Source organism: Jaculus jaculus, chromosome 12, assembly GCF_020740685.1.
Source record: "Jaculus jaculus isolate mJacJac1 chromosome 12, mJacJac1.mat.Y.cur, whole genome shotgun sequence".
NCBI classification, from domain to species: domain Eukaryota; kingdom Metazoa; phylum Chordata; class Mammalia; order Rodentia; family Dipodidae; genus Jaculus; species Jaculus jaculus.
This window is the reverse complement of record NC_059113.1, coordinates 69,445,150-69,468,190: the sequence shown is the minus strand read 5'-3', so window position 1 is coordinate 69,468,190 and position 23,041 is coordinate 69,445,150.

Here is a 23,041-nt window from a genome sequence, read left to right as displayed (position 1 = left end):
CCTTGCACAGAAAAACTTTACATATTTGAAGTGCAGGCATGTCAGGTTGCGGTCTGAATGGAAAGATTCTAGAAACAACTTCCAACAGGTCATCAGTCAACAGGAAACAGCCTACAAGGTCTTTATTACAGGCTTAAGCTATGGTTTTAGATTCCTGTGTGTTTTATAGCCATAAGTCTCAAATCATACTGAGAATCTATTCTTATGTGTGTATGTGTGTATATATAGCTGGTGTGCTTGTGTATGTACTTGTATGAAGAAACCGGAAGCCATTATCTGGTGTCTTCCTGAATCACTCTCCACCTTAATTTTTTGAGAGAGGATCTCCTGCTGAATCTGGAGTTCACCCATGCTAGACTAGCTAGCCAGTCAGCAAGTCCCAGCAAATCTTCCTGTCTCCACAACCTGGGACTGGGATTAGAGTTACAAGCCACCACACTGGGCTTTTACATGGATGCCCTCATGCTTGTACAGCAAGTAATTTCCTAAGTATTGTTAGTAACCCAATAGCTTTTATAAAAATGCAGATTTCTGGGCTAAAAGCATAGCTCAGTGATAGAGCTGCTTGTCTAACATGCCTGAAACTCTGGGTTCATTCTCAAGTACTGCTCCTAAAATGCAGATTCTTGGGGCCTTGTTTCTGAACTCTGGAATAACAGATGAGGGGCCAGGAGCCCAGGAATCTGCACTTCACATTCTCTGTGATGTTCTTCTGACCATCAGCTAAGGATAGAAACCATAGCCCTAAATTATATTAGCAGTCTGACTCAACACAGAAAGTGATAGTGTTTTGTTTTTTTAAGTTGGGACTTAATATAGCTTTATACTTTTTCTCTAAGAGAAACATAGATTTTTTTTTTAAAAGAAGACTCTAGATGTTTAACTTTGTTTTAACTAAAAAAAAAAAAAAAATGTTTAGGGCTGGAGAGCAAAGCCAAGGAACCAAGCTTTGATTCCCCAGGACCTATGTAAGCATCTGCACAAGGTGGCACATACATCTGGAGTTTCTTTACAGTGCCTGGATGTCCTGGCATGCCCACTCTTTCCCTCTCTCCCTTATCCTCCCTCCCCCCCCCTTCTCTCTTCTCTCTTCTCTCTCTCTCCCTCTCCCCCCTTTCTTTCTCTTTCCTTCTTTCTCTCTCAAATAAATAAATAAAAATAAAATATCTTTTAAAAGTTTAAAATGGAATGTAATACCAAAAATAATTGACTGATTGTATCATCGTTTAATTGGTTTGAGTGCTCAATATTTTCCCTAAGAGCCCTAAGCATTGGCTGGAGAAATGGCTCAGTGGGTAAGAGCACTTGCTATGTAAGCATGAGGGTCTGAGACTGCCTGAGTTCAATTCCCAGCTGGTGTGGTATCTAAATCTCCAGTCCCATGGCTGGAATCCCTGGGGCTCACTTGTCAGTTAGTCTGACAGAAAACAACAGTTCTGGATTCAGTAAGAGTCTTTGTCTCAAGGAAACATGTGGATGAGCAATGGAGGAAGATACCCTATATTCTCCTTTTTTTCTTTCTTTCTTTCTTTTTTTTCTTTACCACACAATGCTCTGACTTCTCTCTTCTACTCTAATTCCTTTGAAAATAGTAGTAATCTTGTTATTTAGCTATAGATTTTCATAGGCTAACATCATGGCCAAATAACAAAATTTTATCCTTGAAAAATAATGCCCCGTGGAAGGAGGGTATCACTGAGACCTTAATTCAAAGAAAGGACTTTTGAGTAGCAAGATGTTTGAGACAGGGTTTCTGGCCAAGAAAATGACAATGAAACACCATCCAACTGAATAACACATCTTTAAACTTTCTACATTTCCTATGCACAATGTGAAGCTATGTTAACTCTACACATCAAAATAATAAAGATTGAGCACTATCAGTATGTGTGCGTCACCTGAACCACAGGAAAATGGATGCTTCACTAACCACAGAACTGGTGATTGCAGAAGCCATTATCACCTCCTCACCTTCTGTACAGGTCATTAACATGAGCTGACCTCACCTTTATGCCTGTCATACACATGGATTCACTTCAGTTCTGTACCATAATCAGTTAGAAAAAAAGAATTTCTGGAAACCTCTGCTGTGGTCCTGATAATTCTTTGTATATCTAGAAGCTTCCTCACCCTGGTCCTGCCCTCAAGGACACAGAACACCTGAAAGAACACATGGAAAGGCTGGTTGACTCAGATGCTTACACTGAGATGCTTCACCTGGCAGAAAGCCCTGAGGTCTGAACCCTCACATCTCAGTCTAAATGTGAGTCTTATGTCATGTGACCAACTAAAACACTCCTGGCCACCCCTAGAAGCCTGTGCTGCACTGTGGGATTCCAGCAGCTACCTAATCGTTTGTGATAGCATTGTTTGGTCTATCTCCTGCATTGGAATACAAGATCATTAAGGGTTTTATTTCAACCTCACTTTCCAGTATGAGCACAGTACCAGAGTATATGAAAGGGACACACACACACACACACACACACACACACACACACACACACACAATTCAGCTTTGGTTCAAAAGCCAAACAATATTTCCCCATTTCTATTAGACTAATAGTCTCCCTTTTCTTTCAGTGGGAATCCTCTGTCCTCAAAAGTGTATGTAAGTCTTGCTGAAGCATTCCTTGGGAAATGTTCAGTCTGGGTCAACAAGAAACATCCATCTTTCTCTCTCAGAATTGGGCTGTCTAGGGGTCATATGAAGTGCCTCTGAGCCCCTATCCCTCTCTGTTCTGTTGAACTCCGTTGGACATCTACATACTCACTATAACCTGCCTCCAAAATGTGAAGATTTTCATCCTGGATTTTTGTTGTTGTTGTTTGTTTTTAGTCTTTCCCAAGTACCAAAGGTAGTATACCCATATAGTTAGTATACTAACTAAACTTTAGTATACTAACTAAAGCTATATTTATTGCTGATTGAGGATGGAAGATTGCAATATTTTGATGCAAAGCCAGGGTGCTATTTTCCCAGATTACACTTTGAGAAGTTGCCTTGCATGAATACAAAGTAAAACTTTGTTTTTTCTATTAACATGTACCTTGTAAATTAATCCACAAACTCCATTCATGAACCTAAGAATATTCAGAGAAGTTTTTTTTCCTCCTCTGCACATATCTTACAGGCAATACAGGAGCAATAAATGATTTGTAAGAGACATATTATTTACTTAGAAAATCTTGATTATCCATTTATTTCTACTGTATTCTGACTGGAAATTTAAAAATGTCTGATGGTAATTTTAACATGAGAACAGTCAAGTGAAATAATTCAGAGATTGTAGATGGATTGGATTTTGATGCTTTGTTGATGGCTTTAGGATATTACTTGAAATTAACAGCCCTACAGAGGTGACTATATGTTGGGGCTTTATAGCACTTTAACAAAAAGTAATACTGTGTGGAGAGGAGACCAGACAAAGGAAGAGTGGTGTGGGCTAATGTAGTGGGGAGGAAGCTGTGTGGAAGTGACTATGAAACATATAAGACAAGGGTTTCTTTTGTAAGATTTGTCATGCAGCCCCAAGGCTTCTCAGACTATCACCAGAGCCACTTGCCTAGACAGGGGAAGACACTTAGATGGAAATTTTCTTTACAAGACAGAAATCATACCCTGCTTTTAGGCAGAAAACAAGAGAGCAGAGACAGTTACCTAAAAGCGACTGCTGGTGGCAGATGGCACAAGGCAAATGTCAGGCCTGGCTGGGGCTTGGGCTCTTGGGAGGTAAGAGAGGGTGCAGAAGACTACTGAGTATTGCTTCAGTGCATGCTGCTCTCTTTCTCAGTCCTCCTAGACCCTTTGGACTCATGGTTTCTTCTTAGAAATTTAGACTCTCTTGAAAGATGTTTAACTCAATAACATGGGGAAAATGAGCACAATTACACAACACATTTACCCAACACATAATTCCAAATCCACTGAACAAGAAATGAAAGTGATTTATATGTGGAATGACTATAGCAAGTTATAGTCTGTTAATCTCCTTCTTTTCCTCCTCCTCCTCCTTCTCCTCCTCCTTGTTCTTGTTCTTGTTCTTTTTTTTTTTAAATATACTTATGCAACCCAGGCTGGCTTAAAATTCACTGTCAATTTGTCTCCTTGAAGAAAGGAGGATTCGTTCAAGGCCCCCCTTCCTTGGCTACACAGTGAGGTTGAGCCCAGCCTAGGATATACAGGAATCTGTCTCAACAGCAATGTGTGTATATATATATATATAAACAACAGGGCTGGAGAGATGGCTTAGTGGTTAAGTGCTTGCCTGTGAAGCCTAAGGACCCTGGTTTGAGGCTTGGTTCCCCAGGACCCATGTTAGCCAGATGCACAAGGGGGCGCATGCATCTGGAGTTCGTTTGCAGTGGCTGGAAGCCCTGGCACGCCCATTCTCAATCTCTCTCTCTCTCTCTGTCTCTTTCTCTCTCTGTCACTCTCAAATGAATAAATGAACAAAAAAATAAACAAAAAACAACAACAAAAACTACTCCATTGTGTGGCCATTATGGTCATTAAAATGATCATGCCATGAACTGCATTCAGTGAATGTTAACTGAATGAATGACACACATTCATAGTTGACCCATACATTAAGAGAAAATAGCAAGTTACAAAACAACATTCACTGTATCAAAAAAACTTTGTAAAAGTAAAAAAGATGTATAACTAGGTACAACAAATTTTAATGGTGACTTTTTTCTGGATATTAGAATTACAAGTGCTTATATAAAAAAATCATTTTAGGGCTGGAGAGATGGCTTAGTGGTTGAGCCTTTGCCTGTGAAGCCTAAGGACCCAGGTTCAAGGTTCAATTCCCCAGGACCCACGTTAGTCAGATGCACAAGGGGGCGCACACATCTGAAGTTCGTTTTCAGTGGCTGGAAGCCCTGGTGCGCCCATTCATTCTCTCTCTCTCTCTCCATATATATATATCTGCTTCTCTCTCTCTCTCTCTCTTTCTCTCTCTGTCACTCTCAAATAAATAAATAAAATAAAAATGAAAAAAGAAAAAAAATCATTTTAAATGGGTTGGCCCAGTGGCACAAGCCTATAATCCCAGCACTCAAGAGACTAGAGCAGGAGGATTGACAATTCAAGGCCAGCCTAGACTTTGTCTCACAAACAAAATAAAAACATTACAATTTTATTATTTTTCCTATTACATGAAAATTACATTAAAAATCAAGCCTTTCGTCCAATTGTCTTACAGGCTTATGTACAAATTAGTACACAACCCCTTCATCCATTCACTCATGTACAGATTAGTACACATCCCTCACCCACTCACTTTGAATTCTGCAGTTCACCTTTCTTCCAAGTGAGCCCTTTTAATGTGGTGACTCACAGTCCCTTTCCTCTGTGAAGCACTGAACCTGGAGACAGTGACATTTAATAAGGATAGTAGTAAGCATCACCTTACATGAGCACAGCTTATGATTAGTGAAGATATGAAAGAACTGTATTCACTTAAATGAAGACTCTACATAACTTTCTCATTACTTTTCTCTGTAGCAAGACATATAAAATATGAGAACTATGTTTATTCAAGTTTTCTATTTAGTTTCATAACTACTTCAAAAAGCCACCAAGTGTGTTTTGTACTCCTTAAGCTTTCTTCAACCTGGAATTGGGGTTCATTTTACCACTGAAACCCTGAGCTTTTTACCAGCAGCCTGACTTGCTGCATTCCTGATGAAGCACACCAAAGTCTTCAGGTTTCCTTGTTGGATTGTTTTTCTCATAGAAATGATTGTGAAGCTTTGGGAGGTGGTCCTAAAACAGCATCATGTGCAAAGTGAGCTTTCATCAGCCTTCAGACCCCAGAAGGATCCTGGGGACTTTACCTAATATAATTTAACCCCTTCATCCAAGAGTTTAAGAGGTGGAGCACAGTTTAATAGGTAGATTTAGAGGCTTCTGTGCCTCCAGTAATCCTCCTTTCATCAAAACAATGGCTGTAATTAATATTTATTATTTGGCCTTTCACCTCAAAGGACTTTACAAATTGTTACCATGGGACTCATGACACTCACTAATGAAGAGAAATTTACAGTCATCTCAAGTTCACTGCATAAATATGTGGCTACAAAGCAGGGCTGTGGTACTCTAGCCCACACTCTACTCCCCACAACCAAAGAATGAATCAGGAATGGGGAAAACATTCAGTCCATGCTGCTGCCCCAGAGCCCACACAGCAGAACCAGGCTCTCTGTTGTGGGCTTTTTGTGTGGATTTTTGTCATTTTTTGACTCTGATGTTAGGGGTAGACAAATTACAGCCTAGTGGGCTTCAGATCTCAACGTATTTTTATTTATTTTTTATTTACTTATTTTTTGTGGGGGTAGTATGTGTGAATGCAGGCACATGCATGACACAGTGCTCATGTGGAACTTACAGGACTGTCTCAGATGTCTATCTGAGCCTTCCACCTTGTTTGAGGCAGGGTCTCTGATTATTTGTTGCTGCGTTTGCTGGCTAGCTTGTCAGTGAGCTTCTGGGAGTGGGAAGATTTTCCTGTCTCCATTTCCCCCCCTCAACACAGGCATACGAGGATTACAATATGCTACATGTGGTCTCTGGAGATTTGAACTCAGTTATGAACTCATGGTAAAAGCTTTACACTGAATCATTCTTCCAGCCCTTATTTTACTTTTTCAATGTTTACTATGTTTATTTATTTATGTTGAGCCATGGCTTTTCTGTATAGCCCAGGTAAATCTGGAACTCTCGATCCTCCTGCCTTAGCCTCCCAAGAGCTGGGCTTATGTGCCTAATGTCCCCAGCCCCCCAGCCTCTCTTATGTACTATCCTCTCTCTTTCTAACTCTCATTAGATACAATGTATGACTTTTCAGGGGACTGTATAGACAACAGAAGAGGGATATGTGACAAAAACTGGATGTGTCCTGCCAAGCTCCAAGTTTTCTTATTTTCTTCTTGACACAGAAATTTACTATTCCCTTAGAATTCAAACATCATCAGAAAAGGCCAATAGTAGAGTGTTTTCAATTCAAGATAAAAACACTGCCTAACACTCTGGCATATTGTCTCGAAACACAAGTTATCAGCACAGTTAAATGTTCTCTGTGGAAACACCTTTTAGGTGTTACTGGGCTTTCTTGAAGTCAGCACATTGCACTACACTAACAGGATATACACTTAACAAAGACCAACTTCATGTAGCAACATGCACATAGGAAACACTCTCCACACCCAAGATGTACATCAACAATGAGAAGCTGACACTCACTGGACCTCAGCATGCCTCAACAGCAATGCTCACAGGGGACAGGATGGCAGGAAGAGAACCCCACTGTTAGTGCACAATGTGAGGAGACCCCAGAGGCAAGCCTGAGCCCGCCTAGTTGTGGTGAAACCATACAGAGAGCAAACAGCAGTATGACTTTCCAACTGTACACCCTGTGTCTAGATTTTTAGTAAGTTTTGTCAGATACTTTCCTGACAGTGATTCACAAGTCATAATACACCTGATGAACAATAATGATAGCGTTATCAGGTTCCCAGTATTTAGCACCAAAAGCTATTTTTGTGTAAGGCCCTGCCCTGAACCTACTTCATACAGTTATGCTAATAGTTACATGTTGCTATATTCATTTTACAAGGATTCCTAGTGGCACACCCAACATAATGAAAACCATTTGAAATAAGTTTGCAAGGCTCATGGGAACAGCCTCAGATCCATGCCAATCCTTCTACCAAATTGACTGATTAGACATAATCCCATTTGCCAGATTTTTCTTTGAAAACCTAGTAACCTATGGGAAAAGGAACCAGATACCAATTTCAACCTTCTTTTTGTGGTACCTCCATCTTTGGAAGGAGTGGTTTAAAAACTACTTGATAAGGAACTAGAATCTATCTCAGTTGTAGACTGCTTGCCTAGCATGAACCAAAACCTGTGCTCAATTCCCAGCCCCCTCATAAACCAGGCATGATTGTACACACCTGTAATCCCAGCATGCAAGAGGTGGAGGCTGGGGGATCAGGAGTTTAAGATCATTTTTAGCTGTATAGCAAGTTTGAAGACAACCTGGGTTACATGAGACTCTGCTCATTCCCCCCAAATAATAGCAAAAAGAAATTTAATCAGCAAAAGTGTAACCAATTGGTAAAGACTCTGCTTTACAACAGGAAAGCTCTTCTAAGCCCATGGATGTCTGAGCATGTATGTTTCAGAAGTAAGAAACCAAGAGAAGCTGAATTTAACATAGTAGCTGACTTATGGTACTTCAGAATCAAACTATTGGCATTCTTAAATGCAGTGAAAAGGGACCTGCTACCTTAAGACTGTGTGTCTCAGTGATGCCCACTGAAATTTTCAAGGGTCATTGTTTCTGCTGCACAAAAAGATATATCAGCATTCACATGAATGCTGGGAACACATCTGGATTTAAAAGTATGGTCCATTTCTTACTCTGAAGACTTCATGCTTTGCTTCTTTCTACATGTGCTGTGCTGCCCACAGGTGACACTGCTCATGATGCTTGCCTGTATTCACACCTTCCAGATAACATTTCACTTCTTATGGGGAATTCATACATCAATAACATTAAATTTTGGAGGTTTGGCCCCAAATTAATAGTCCCAAATTGCTCCAAACTTAACCCACAGTTTATCTAGCACAACCAAACTAACTATCATTAACTTATGATTTTTGGGACAGCAAACTATATTTTCCAGGCTGGCATCAAATTTACTATATGGGTCAGGCAGTCCTCAAACTTGAAAGACTCCTGCCTCAGCCTCCTGAATTCTGGGATTATAAGAGTATGCTACCATGCTCTGGCTGTAAATTCTTGATTCTTACAATTATGGCTCAAGAGAAAACAAATGTTAAAAAGGAAAGAGAGATGGGGCTATGCCTCAGTGCTTAGAGTGCTTGCCATGCAAGTATAAGGACTGAGTTCAGATCCCATGCAAAAGCCAGGCATTGTGGTGAGCACCTATAATCCCAGTGCTGAAGAAGTTGAAAAAGGAGGATCCCTAGGGCTAGCTGGCTACTTAGTCTAGTTGAACTGGTGCACTCTAGTTTCAGGGAGACCCTATCTCAAAAATCAAGGCAGAGAGTGATAGAGGAAGACATCTATGTCAACCTCTGACCTCCACCTACATTCACACATGAGTGCACATATACACATACAAAAAGTGAGGAGGGGAGATATTGCCCTCTTTCTTTTCTGAGCATGAGGCTTGTTCAGAGAAAAATTCTGGACGATCAGAATTTGTTTTGGCAGCCACATAGCCTTTCTCCAGCCAGCCCTAGGGGGCCAGAGAATACCTCTCCCCTGAGACTGTGTCCTGAGTAAGAGCTGCTTGGGAGTAGGGTCATCTCACCCCTAACACCACTGTCACACACACTCAAGAAAATTCATTTGCATCTCTGATCTCTGCAACTAAAATGCCATCATGCTGTTCATGTGCTGATCATGTCATTATATGTAACTGAAGGTTACATATTGAGTCCATTAACATTTTAAATTTATTATTTTAATTAGTTCCTTCATTTACTTTACTCCTTTTGTTTGAGACAGGGTTTTGTGTAACACAGGCTGGACTCTGCTTCCCTATGTAGCCAAGGATAGCCTTGAACTTGTGATATTGCTGCCTCCACTGAGTGTTGAGATTATAGGTGAATGCCACCATAATGCTAGGTTGAAACCCAGACTTCATGAATACTAGGCAAGCATTCTAACCAACCAAGTTATTTGCTCAGCCCCACATGATTTTTTTTTTATTTCATTAATTTAAAATTTACTGGGAACTTTAGGATGTTAACATATTGCAAATGGGTTGTATTTTCACTGGGTTATCCTCATATGTCCCTCTTCCTCTGTACCTATTTCCCTGAGGGTCCTCTTTGGGGGGAGGGGGTATCAGTAGTTTCTATGGGGTCATGGTTGTACCAGTCAGTTCCTACTGGGTGGACAATACCTCAGAGTGCACCTTCCCACTCTAAGGCTCTTAGAATCTTTCCACTCCTTCTTCCACAATGTTCCCTGAGCCTTTGAGGGCACATAGTAAGTTTCCTTCAGTGTTAAAGTCTCAATAGCCCCTTATTTTCTGCTGTGATTAGTTTTGAGTCTCTTCAGTGTCTCCCACCAACTACCTGGAGAAGCTTCTCTGGCTAGCAGTGATAGCAGCACTCGTGTTTAATCCACCTCTCCATCTGTAATGCTTCTGGGGCCCCAGTGGATGTGATAGAGATGACTTGTCTTATGCTAGACACTCAGCTTTCTCTTTTTGTCATTTTGATGGGTCTTGGATTTCTCTGGTATTTACTGCCATCTGTAAAAAACAGTTCTGTAAGAATGAGATCAACATTGATCAAATGGGATAAGCATATACAATTAGAAGACTTTTTGATAAGCCATAACCTCTCCAATTAGCCAAAGAACAGTGTGAGCTTCCCTCTATCTATGGTCTATGACCTTCCAAGCCCTAGGCATGGGCTTGGTTCTCAGCACCAGGCATGAATTCCCTCCCACTAAGCAGATCTCATATCCAATCAGAGAGCAGTTGCTTACTCTGGTAACCTATGTGCCACTATTATCCATAGGGTATGTCTTGCCTGGTTGCACATATGTGTACAACTTGCCTGGCTGGTTACTTTTGTAGCTGGCAGGATCCACATTTTTTTTAAAGATGAGGGTTTTTTAATTAATTTATTTATTCATTTATTTATTTGAGAGTGACAGACAGAGAAAGAAAGAAGCAAAGAGGGAGAGAGAGAAAAGAGAGAGAGAATGGGCACGCCAAGGCTTCCAGCCACTGCAAACTCCAGATACGTGCGCCTGCTTGTCATCTGGCTAACGTGGGTCCTGGGGAATCGAGCCTCAAACCGCGGTCCTTAGGCTTCACAGGCAAGTGCTTAACTGCTAAGCCATCTCTTCAGCCCAGGATCCACTTCTTGTTCACACTAGTGATGACTGTTATTCCCCAGTCTAACATAGTGTTTTCCAGCACTATGATAGCTAGCTGGAAGGGAGTTGGCTGACATCTCAGTTAACTGTTGGATTTCTCAGTGTCTGGCAATAGGGTCTTACTTTCCAATTCTAATGGGTAACCAAGTGCCTTGGTAATGGCCTGCATTGTTCTGGAGGCCTTATTGGTCTTTCTGGCCAACGGCTTACTGTGGGGGAGTGACCCAATTCTGGCACTGGGAATCACCTATAACAGCCTAGGGTAAAGTTTTCTCTAACCTCAGCAGGGTTCTTCTACCCAAACTAGCCCCCCACTTCTCTCATTCTCTCTCTTTAAGGGGGCTATTATCTCTTTTAATTAGCTAACAAAGAAGTAGGCTGCTGTAGTACTAATTCATGCTATCTTTAGTTTTGTGAATCATTCCACTCTTTTATCCTTGTCTTCTCCCAGACCTTTCCACCCCTTTGTTCTATCCATTTGCATGTAATCTCCTCTAATCTCTCCCCACTCCTCTCTCCAAAACTTATTTTAGCTTCCTAAACAGTGCTACTGACACTAACCACAACTTACGAACAAATCAAACTATTCCATGTTAGGGCCCACATATGAAAGAGAACATGAGGTGTTTGTCTTTCTGAGTGTAAGTAACCTCACTTTGTATAATTTTTTCCAAGTCCATCCATTTTCCTGAAATTTTCATAATTTTATTTTCTTTTGCTGTGGAATAGAACTCCATTGTGTATATGGACCATATCTTCATTATCCATTCATCAGTCATAAGGAATATGGCCTGATTCAATTTCCTAGCTACTGTGAACAGAACAACAGAAAACATGGCTGAGCAAGTATCTCTATATTAAAGAGTGGAATCTTTAGGATATACGCCCAGGAGCCAACACACTTTGATTTTATGAACATATCATAGCTTGCTTAGTTAATCCTGTTAAGCCTAGACATATGGCTGTGTTGTTCAGAATGCAATAACAAATGATTTCAAAGAAATCTATCCAAACAGAAACATGACAACTCGTATAACAGGAAAGGAAGAGGCAGGTGGCCAGAGACTCACTTGGATCGAGGACTGGAGTTATAAAGACAACTTGTCTATTTCTCTGCTTAAATCTTGCAAAAAGTTCATTGTGACTTCATATGCCATCTTGAGTGGTGACAACTCCAAGCAACTCACTGCTTAGCAATGCTCCAAGAAAGGAGCTCTTCTAGGTAGTTTCATGTCTGCTAGGCAAGCTCTCTAGCAAATGAACTACATTTCCAGCTCTGTAACTTACTGCTGGAATTGCAGGCGTATACCACCATACCATATTGAAAATAAAAACTATTAAAATATAAAACATTTTTTAAAAATTACACAATTCCCTCCCACCCCATCCTTCTTTGTTTTCCTCCCCCATTCTGCAGTGAATCCCTTCTTTCCTTCTATTCCCTCTTCTATATTGATATTATTTATATCTTTTTTTTTCTCCTCCATCAGTCACAATGACCTGTTGATGGGCCAACATAATGTAGGTCTTATCAGGTAAGGAGAGGTCATGGATAAAATGACCAATTGGTGTGTCTGGAAGACAGCATTCCAAAGCCTTCCTCTCCATATTTTGATTCTTACATTCTTTCTACCATCTCTTCTTCTATGGTCCCTGAGCCTTGGAGGGTGATATAAACATGTCTCATTTAGTGCTGAACACTCAACTGTCACTTCTCATCACTTTGACAATTTTTTAAACTTCTCAAACATGCCGTAAGTGCTGAGCCATCTCTCCTTCCCCCAAAGATCTTATTTTTAATGCTTTGGTGAATATCACCAATTGCCCTCCTTAAATGTTGTGCTAGTCTACAGAACTACTGACCATACACACAAACACTGAGTGAGCTTATAACCACAAATGTGCTCCCTGATCCTATCCCCTTGACAAGTTAATGAGACTATCTTATGCTTCCCAGTCATCTCACACATCCCACAGTTCACCTCCTCTGGTCAATTTAAAACTTTGTGCATCAGGCTTATGTGGCATCTGGAGAGTGATCGAACATGGGTCCATAGGCTTTGCAGGCAAGCACCTTAGCCACTAAGCCAGCTCTCCAGCCTGACTCAGTTTTATTAAAGCTTGTAACTTGGATTTCCAGCTGCCTAGCTGGAAGAGGTGTCAAAGGGGACAGATTCTGGGGTGTAGTCCAGAGGTGTGTTTGTGGGTAGATCTGATTTCCAGCCTAAAGGGATGCAGAATGCTTCAGCTCTGCCTGAGCACCCTGCTGTTTGGCTGCTGGGTTTTGCTTGTGCTTGTTGGTAGTGTATCTGTCTGCTTGTACCTGTGAAAAGGACCAACTTCTCCCATTGTCAACAGAATGTCCTCTGGATCTGTAAGCATCAAATAAATCCCTTCCTCCCATCAAAAAAAAAAAAAAAAAAAAAAAAAAAAACTTTCTATGAAATAGGTCCTGGGCAGCAGCTTCTGATGTTTACATGAATCATTACTTAAGCCCTCCACACTATAAAATATTTATTCAACATCTGCTATGTGTTAAGAATGGTAGTGCAAGGCCCACTGCACCAGGAAATCTAAAGGAGGAAGAAAACAAGGCTAGTTCCTTAACCCAGCCCAGTGTATCTTTAGTTAGCTTCTTCTTCTTTCCTTTCTGCAGCTTTGTACAGTTATGGAGAAACTATCTTGCAATTTAAAAAGCTACAAATAAATAAAAATAAATAAAAAGGGGCTGGAGGGTTGGAGAGATAGCTTATCAATTAAAGGGCTTACCTATGAAGCCTAAGGACCTATGTTTGACTCTCCAGGTCCCATGTAAGTCAGATACACAAGGTTATGCAACTGTGCAGTCACACAAGTGCACAAGATGGTTCATGGTCTGGAGGCCCTGGCATGCCAATTCTCTCTCTTATTCTCTCTCTCTCCCTCCCTCCCTCCCTCCCTCTCTCCCACTCTCTCTCTCATCCATAAAATTTTTTAAAAAGTGAAGGGATTGGAGAGATGGCTCAGAGTTTTAGGCACTTGTTTGCAAAGCCTAAGGAACAGGGTTCAGTTCCCTAGTACCCACCCAAAGCTGGATACACAAAGTGGCACATGCAGCTGGAGTTTGCAGTGTCTAGAGGTCCTGGCATGCCCATTCTTTGTCTGTCTCTCTTCTCTCTATCTCTCTTTGCTTGCAAATAAATAAAGAAAACTGTTGGGGCTTTTGTTTGTTTGTTTTGGCTTTTCACTGTAGCCCTAGCTGACCTGGAATTCACTATGTAGTCGCAAGCTGGACTTGAATTCGTGGCAGTCCTCCTAAATCTGCCTCCCAAGTCCTGGGATTAAAGGTGTGTGTCGCCACACCTGGCAAGAAAATATTTTTAAAAATAAGGTCTTTTGACTCAGTGATGCCACTTATAGAAATTAATTCTCAAGAAGTATGGGTTGTGTACAAAGACATCACTTTGAGGGCATAAACATGAAAAGTGACATAAGCATCCAAGGAGATGGGAAGTTTAATAGACTATGGTCCAGCCCTTAATGAGATTTCATGAAATCATTAAAATTGATGTTGTAGAGGAATACTTAAAACATAAAAATGTTTTTACATACTGTTATTTTAAAAATATAGTCTCTACATACAATAATTTAAAATTTGTATGTCATCCAGAGATCTCTGTGTTAATGGCCAGGATGCCAGGTTATGGTACCTTTAGAATATTGGTGGGGGGTGTCCTTGAACTTGGTTGTCTCTCTCCTTCTCTCTCCCCTTTTTCTCCTCCCTCTTTCCCATGAGCAAACAGCCCCCCCTGTGATACACTGGGCTGCCACAGGCCTACAGCTATAGAGCCAAGTCACTATGGGCTAAAATTTCTGAACCTATGATCCACCAAAGCCTCTTCCTTAAAGCCACTGGGTCTCAGGTGTTGTTTTATTTGTATTTGTTGAAACAGCGGGAAGTTCTGCATACAATTTAATAAAGAGAAAGGAAGGTGTGAGAGGGAGGGATGGAAAGAAAGATTAATGGATAGAGTAAAGAAAGGGAGGAGGGAGGGATGGAGCAAGGGAAAGAGGGGCTTAGGGAAGGGTATTAGGGAAAAGACTGAGGAAGGAAAAACCAAAGAGCTTGGAAGACAGTACCTTAAAACAACCATAACTTATATTTTTCTCACATGTCTCTGGGTCACGTGATATAGCTAGATTCAGACTAGCAGTTCTCATGTTGCTCTGCTTGTTGAAGACTGTAATAGGGTGGCCAACCCATCCTGCTCTGCCTGCGACTTGCCTGATTTTAGCACTGAATACTGCATATCCAGGAAACACTTCCATTCTGGGAAGCTAGGACTACTAATCTCAGGTAGCTGCCACAGATGTATGCCTAAAACAAAACAGAGAGAAGCTAGGAAGACATGAAAATAAGGTATATTCTCTTTTATTTGATATATCTACTTTCTCTATATTATATCCATTTTTACATACAATTTATTTATTAGTTATGTACACAGTGTATATACAGCCATGTTGGTGCCATCATTAGCCTACTCCTTGTCCTCTCCCCTCTGAAGGGACCCTCATCATTGAGGAAGGTGGGCTGTGTATTGTGGGGTTAACCAGCAGTTATGGGTAAGAAGCAATGCCTCTGCATACTGTCCCAACTTGTGGCTCTAACAATATTTCTGCCATGGTGACTTGGCTCTATAGCTGTAGGTCTGTGGCAGCCCAGTGTATTGCAGGAGAGGCTGTTTGCTCATGGGAGAGAGGGAGGAGAAGAAGGGGAGAGAGAAGGAGAGAGACAACCAAGTTCAAGGACACACCCCCCAACATTTGAATATTTCTAATATTTCTGACCCCTCTTCCACAAACTTCCCTGAGCCATGTTGGGTTCATTATAGGTCTACTTCAGTGATGAGGTCTTGGGAGCCTCTGTGTCTCTGGATATATGGTTTGGTACAAATTGAGTATTCTCTGTGTCTATCTCCTTCACCCTTGTGCTCGTACCAGGTTCACCAACAGAGCAGCACTCTTACTCATTTCCTTAATTACTCTGTGGTTTCAGCTGGGGCCCTGGTGAGGTGTGATGGGCTGATTCTCTCCTCAGGTTCTGCATCCATCTGAAAAAAAGAAGCAAATTCTTCAGTGAAGAGTGAAGTCAGCACCAGATAAATGAGATAACCATTATTATTTTAGAGAGAATTTAATAGGTGTAGGTCCTCTTGTAATCCATGATTGGTGGGAGCTTGATAGTGGAGAGAAGGCTTGTTATGGCTTGGACTTGTTTCCCATTTCCAGCTATGAGTTCCATTCCACTGAGTGGATCCAATAGCCAAATCAAGAGCAGTTGGTTACTGACCATGGCCGTGTGCCACTATTGCACTTGTGTGAGCATCATGTCAAGTTATTTGCTGCTAAGTAGCTTAGACCAAGAGTTGCTTAGACAGATATTGGTTATTTTCCCCCAATAACTCATGTAGCACCTTCTGGCACTAGATGAGCTAACTGTCTGGGGACTGACTCTCTTCTAGATTCCAGCTATGCCATTCCATGTTCTGTACCAATAGCATATGGTGTCTTCAGCAGTAGGGTCTTACCATTAACCTTTGGTGGGTCATCAAGTACTCTGAAAGAAACCTGTCTTCTTTTGGTCTCTCTGATCAACAGCTCATTGTGGTACCACATGCTGGTACTGGGAGTTACAGGCCAGTGCCAAGGGAAAAGAAGAAAGAAAAATATAGGTAATATAAAAGTGATAGATATTGTATATATGTAAGTACAATGATTGAGATGGGGAGGTAATATGATGGAGAATGGAATTTCAAAGGGGAAAGTGTCGGGGGGGGGGAGGGAATTACCATGGGATATTTTTTTATAATCATGGAAAATGTTAATAAAAAAAAAAGTGATAGAGAGAAGAGGGAGAGGGAGAGAGAAACAGAAGAAGATTAAGGTTAGTCTTCATCATACTCTCTCCAGGGGCCTGTGATTCAGGTACTCCCTCTAAGAACCTGATGACGGTTCAACCTTTTAGTCTGTCTTTCATGATATAGGATTTTATGGTTCCATTTCCATTTGGGTCCAGTTTTGTGTCCCCCCACCTTACCTTCCCCTCCAACCCTATCCTCTCTATTGTTTGGTCCTCCAGATGCTTATTAGGTATGTCAGCATCTCGGGCAGATTCAGGTTAGGAGTCATATATGAGTGAGGCCATGTGACAATTATCTTTCTGTGGTTATATGTGAGTTAGTTGAGAATGATGTGTTCCAACTTTGACCATTTTTCTTCAAATTTCACTGCGTGATTTTTTTCTCTTACTGCCATGTAGAATTCCGTCATGTAGATATACCACATCTTGGTTATACATTCATCTAATGATGGACATCTGGGTTGATTCCAGCTCTTAACTATTATGGATTAAGCAGCTATAAACATGGTTGAGCAAATGTCTATGAACTTAGGCATGGAACTTTTAGGGTAAATGCCCATTAAGGGAATAACTGGGTATGTTGGTAACTCTATAGTCAATCTTTTTAGGAGTCTTTATATTGATTTCCATAGTAGTTGTACCATCTTACACTCCTACCAACAATGAATAAGGGTGCTATTTCTCCACATTCTCATCAGCATTTGTTTTCATTTTATTTTTTAATGTTTTCTATCCTTACTCGGGTAAGGTGGAATCTCATAATTATTTTAATTTGCTTTTCTCTGATGATTAGGGATGTTGAACATTTTCTTAAGTGTGTGTTTGCCTTTTGTATTTCTTCCTCTGAGAACTCCCTGCACAGTTCTCTGCCCCATTTTGTGGTGGGTTGTTTGACTTTTTATTGTTTAGCTTTTTGAGTTCTTAGTAGATTCTAGAAATAAGGCCTCTGTCAATTGCATAGCCAGCAAAAATTTTCTTCCATTCTGTGGGTACCCTATTGGCTCTGTTATTGTATGCTTGTCTATGAAAAAACTTTTCAGCTTCATGAGATCTCAATATTTAATTTCCTGAGCTACTGAGGTTTTGTTCAGGAAGTCTTTTCCCACTCCTATATCATGGAAAGTTCCTCCTATTTTTTCTTCCAGTAGTAACAGAGTTTCTGATCTTATCTTGAGATCTTTGATCCATTTGGACTTGATATTTTTGCATGGTAAGATGTATGGACTGAGTTTCATTTTCCTACATGTGGATATCCAGTTTGTCCAAAACCATTTGTTGAAGATGTTGCATTTTTTCCAGCCTACATTTTTAGGGCCTTTGTCAAATAACAATTAGCTATAGTTACTTGACCCAAAGTCTGGGTCCTTGATTCTATTCCATTGGTCCATAATCCTGTTTTTATGCCAGTACCGCATTGTTTTTTGTTTTTTGTTTTTGTTTTTGTTTTTTTCGGTTTTTTTTTTTTTTTTACTATGGCTTTGTAATTTAGCTGTAGAGCAGGTATGGTGATGCCTCCAGAGGTGTTTCTTTTACTGAGGATATACTTGAATATCTGAAGCCTACTGCCATTCTATATGAATTTTGAGATCATTTTTCCTATCTCTGTGGACAAAAATGTTGGGATTTATTTTGGTATTGCATTAAATATGAATATTGCTCTTGGTAAGATTGCCATTTTCACAATGTTAATTCTGCCTATCTAGGAGCATGCGAGGTCTTTCCATTTTCTCAAGTCCTCCTCAATTTCTTTCTTGAGTGATTTTATGTTTTCATCATATAGGTCTTTCACATCCATGATTAATGTTATTCCAAGGTTTTTTTTTTTTTTTTTTGATGCTACTGAAAATGGGACAACATCACTTATTTCTTCTCTGTATCTTTGTCTTTTGCATATAGAAAGGTCCACATTATATCTTATCCATGCTTTGGAAATAAAGCAAGAATAATAATTTTAATCAGAATTACATTGCAGTTGTTGGTAATGATTTTACTGGCTCATCCACCTAATGCACAAAAAAGAAATTGAATGATAGAAATAAGATGGTCTGGAAAAAGTTTAAACCCTCCCACCTTACCCACTTAGAGATGTGACACACTCCTAATGGTAGTAGCAGCTGGACTGTAGTCAATCTAAACCAAGTGCAGAATGGGGACAGTCCAGTTTATAGAGCCCTCAAAGCAAGTCTCGTGAATTCCTACTCACACTGGGTAAGAATAATTAAAACTTTACTGGTGCTTAGAGTTTTATATAGTCTTTAAAAAGTTAAATTTTACTATCCAATAGTTTAAATTCATAATTTTTTGCATCATTTAATGTGCTTGCACATTCATTCTACAATTTTCTGTGTATAGCTCAAGTCCTGTGTTAGAGACTCAGGTCTTCCACATAGTCTCAGATATTTGTTTCATCCATTCCTCTCTCCACCTTCTCAACAGCTCCAGGCTAAAGTTATTTCTGTTCCATAATGAATGTTCTTACAACTTTAACCATTGCTGATTGTTGCCTACATGGACAGGCGCAGAAATTAAGATGATGAACACCAGGCACGATCTTCTCCACAAACTCAACTCTCAGAAAGTCAGGCACAAATGTACATACACAGGATTCTGGTACCGGGGTCCTTGACTTTCTACATAAAGGATTCCTACACCAAGATGTAGAGGGGAGAAAAGCAGGGAGGGAAATAATCACATTACAGTATGTGAGCCATCTGTCAGTAACAATCTGGTCTGTTTGGATTCAAGGACTTCTGTTTCCTCACCAGAAGTCCATGTAACATGACTAGAGGCCAGTAATGAAAACCTAAGCACTAATCAGGCCATGGAAGTCTTACCTATTTAGCAAAGGCACACAAAACACTATAAAACAGACTACCTCTTCTCCAAGGTTCACGAGAACTGCTTTGGGATTATAGCCTTCTTGCCAGAGCAACAGAAATTTAAATTAGAAAAAGCACATTTTCTTAAGTAACATCTGACCCTCCCTTATGGAGTTTTATTTTATATTGTGTGTCTTATAGATTTAATTTCTGCTAATACAGAAAACAGACCTAGTCTGGAAAGGAGCTGAGAGGAATGATATCTGCTTCCCTATGTGCTTTAGCAGCACAGCTGGGATTCAGGATTCACTGGGGCTCAGCCCTCCACCCCTCCTCCTCCTCTTCCTTCTCCTATTTCTCCTCCTCCTCCTTGAGCCACTATGCAAATTGCAGTGGCTCTGACAAGGCTGGTGCAGGAGAAAGCCAGTGCTTTCAGAAGCATTAACACCTCCTCTGTTCCACCTGACATAAGACACAGTTTGATTCATATTCAGTGGATTCTCACCATGCCTTTTGATACACTAGAGGGGATAGAGGAGCCATTTACTTTAAAAAAAAATTATTAAAATTATTTTAATGCAGGTGTGTACAGGCATGCTCATGTGTGTGTAGGTAAAAGTGTGTGCCTGTGTGCGGAGGCCAAAGGACAACCTTTTTGAAGCAGGGTCTTTTATTGGCCTGGAACTCAACTATTCAGATTAGACTGGCTAGTCAGTATGTCCCAGGGATCCCCCTGCCCCTCTGCCTTTCCCCAGGTATGGATTACAGATATGGGACATCATGCCTAGCATTTTGTTGTTGTTGTTTTGTTTTTCAAGGTAGGGTCTCGCTCTTGCCCTGGCTGACCTGGAATTCACTATGTAGTCTCAAGTTAGCCTTGAACTCATGGCGATCCTCCTACCTCTGCCTCCCCAATTCTGGGACTAAAGGCATGAGCCACTACACCCAGTATGCCTAGAATTTAATGTGGGTTCTGGGGATCAACCTCAGGTCCTCATGCTTAAGTGACAAGCAGTTTACCAACTGAGCTATCTCTTCAGTCCTAAGCCATTTCTAAAGCTTAGTTTGTTTAACCTGTAAGTCAGGAGAAAACTCAATAGTGTAGAGGGACACAAACTCAGTAGACAGCCCAGAGCAAAGCTTGACTAAAGCACTGGCTTCCTTCATAAGAAATTTTCAAAGAAAGTTTCATTTGCTCCACGTGAGACTCAGTACCAAAAGGACATGCCATTTGGCAGGCATATATATATATATATGGCTTTTGAATTGGAAAAGATTTCATAGGTCAACCTACATGGTATATGGCGCAATAGTTACCTGGTGAGCCTGGTCAAAATACAAGTCTTCTAGGGTCAGGATACTTTTTGTGGCACCCCTACCTCCATTTGAGACTCATCTAGTCTGAGTTACTATTTCTTGAAGGCTGATGAGTTCAGCTACTGATAAATTGGTCTCCATTGGAATTGGCAGCAGCTTCCAATAATGGGGAAAAATAGTAGACTTTTTAAGAACAGTACTGTGCACTTCATGCCTTTCTTATAGTATCTGTATCTGCCTAACATCTTGCTATTGAGGCAGTTTAGGTGTAACACGCCCTTCAAAAGTAAAAGTGAGGAATGTCCTTGTCCGTAGGGGAAAAATGTCCTTGAGCCTTAAGAAGTAGGTCCCTGACTCTTCCTTACCTCTTTACCCTAACAGAATCCCCCACCTTGCTGCAGGCCAGGAATGTAAGGGGGGATTTGGTAAATCCTTCCTATCTCTTCTTCCTAAGGAAGACCTCCTAAGGAGTATCTCCTTTCCTAGAAAAGATGATCCCTCTTCCAGGAAGAATAATTCCCTTTCCTGGATTTATTCCTATTCCTGGAAACCCATGACATTTGATATAAGTACTGAACTGACCAGCTCAGCCCCATCCAGTAATTCCCATGAAAGACCCCAGCCAAGTTCTCCACGGGAGACTTCCCATTTCCAGGAACTCCCCTCCTGGGCAAGAGTTCTGCCTACTTTCCTTCTCTTAACTTCTATAAGCTTTGTAATAAAATCTTTATAAACCTCACCCTCTATGGTCTGTGGATTTCATTCATCAAAATTGCCAAAATAAAACCTAGAAGCCACTGACTCAGAAGTATTGTGTAGCTGTCAGCACTTGGAACCCTAACTCCTGAGTTAAAGCCCAATAAAGAACTGAGAAAAGCTCTGTTTCTCTCAAAGACACCCCAAGTTCCCATATCACTATTCTTGCATATTTTCATAATGTTGACTCCTTTGTCTCTTCACAAAATTTAGGCACATGGACAACAAGGAATAAGTCAGGCAAAAGAGATTTATTGAGAAAGGAGATGGCTCAGCTATTAAATGTGTTTGTTTACAAAGCCAGATGTCCCAGGTTCAATTCCCCAACACCCACATAAAGTCAGATGCAAAGTTCCATATGCATCTCTGATGCCCATGCACCTGTGACAAGAGCTAGGAGAATCTAAAGCTTATTGGCCAGTTAATCTGACATTCCTTTGCAGCCTAGCAGTTCATTTGCAATGGCAAGAGACCCGATCTTTGTTTAAGTTTATTGTGTTTCATCATTTCATTGATTACACATTAGAAATTGCCAAAGAGATACAAAACACCTTAGTCAACACAAGCTCATTACTGTTATAATAATGTTAAACCTCTGTAGTTCCTGTCTTTCACAAATCTATGAATCATAAAAACCAATTGCAACTGTAAACTATTTTCCAAAATTTCGGTGGAACATTTAAAGAATGCTTCTGTTTGGTTTTCTTTAATATTACCACAAAAAGTATAGCTTTGGGCTGGAGGATTGCTCGGTGGTTAAGGCATTTGGCTGCAAAGCCTAACAATCCAGGTTCAATTTCCCAGTACCCATGTAAAGCCAGATGCACAAAATAGCACATGTATCTGCAGTTTGTTTGCAGGAGCTGAAGGCTCTGGTGTGCCCATTCTTTCTCTCTCTTGGTCTCTCTCTCCCCCCTCTCTGCTTGCAAATAAATAAATATAAATAAAAACATATTGTAAAGTATAACCTCATGATCATATATGGTTTCTCCTTTAAAACCTTGATCAAAGTCAGTATAGGAAATGGGTCTCATTTGAATATGTGTGTGTGTGTGTGTGTGTGTGTGTGTGTGTGTGTGTGTGTGTGTGTATGCATATATTTTTTTCTTTAACCTCTCAATGAAAAGATAAGGGATTTTTAAATTTTTCTTTAGAATATAAATTATTTCTTAGATTTTGGTTATTATGCAGCTAAGACTCTCCCTAACCATATGTGTTATTTATAATTTAAATTTTCACTTTGGATATCTTGGAAGATAAGAGACACTGCAGAGTTGTCCTCTGACCTCCACATGTGTACCATGGCACGC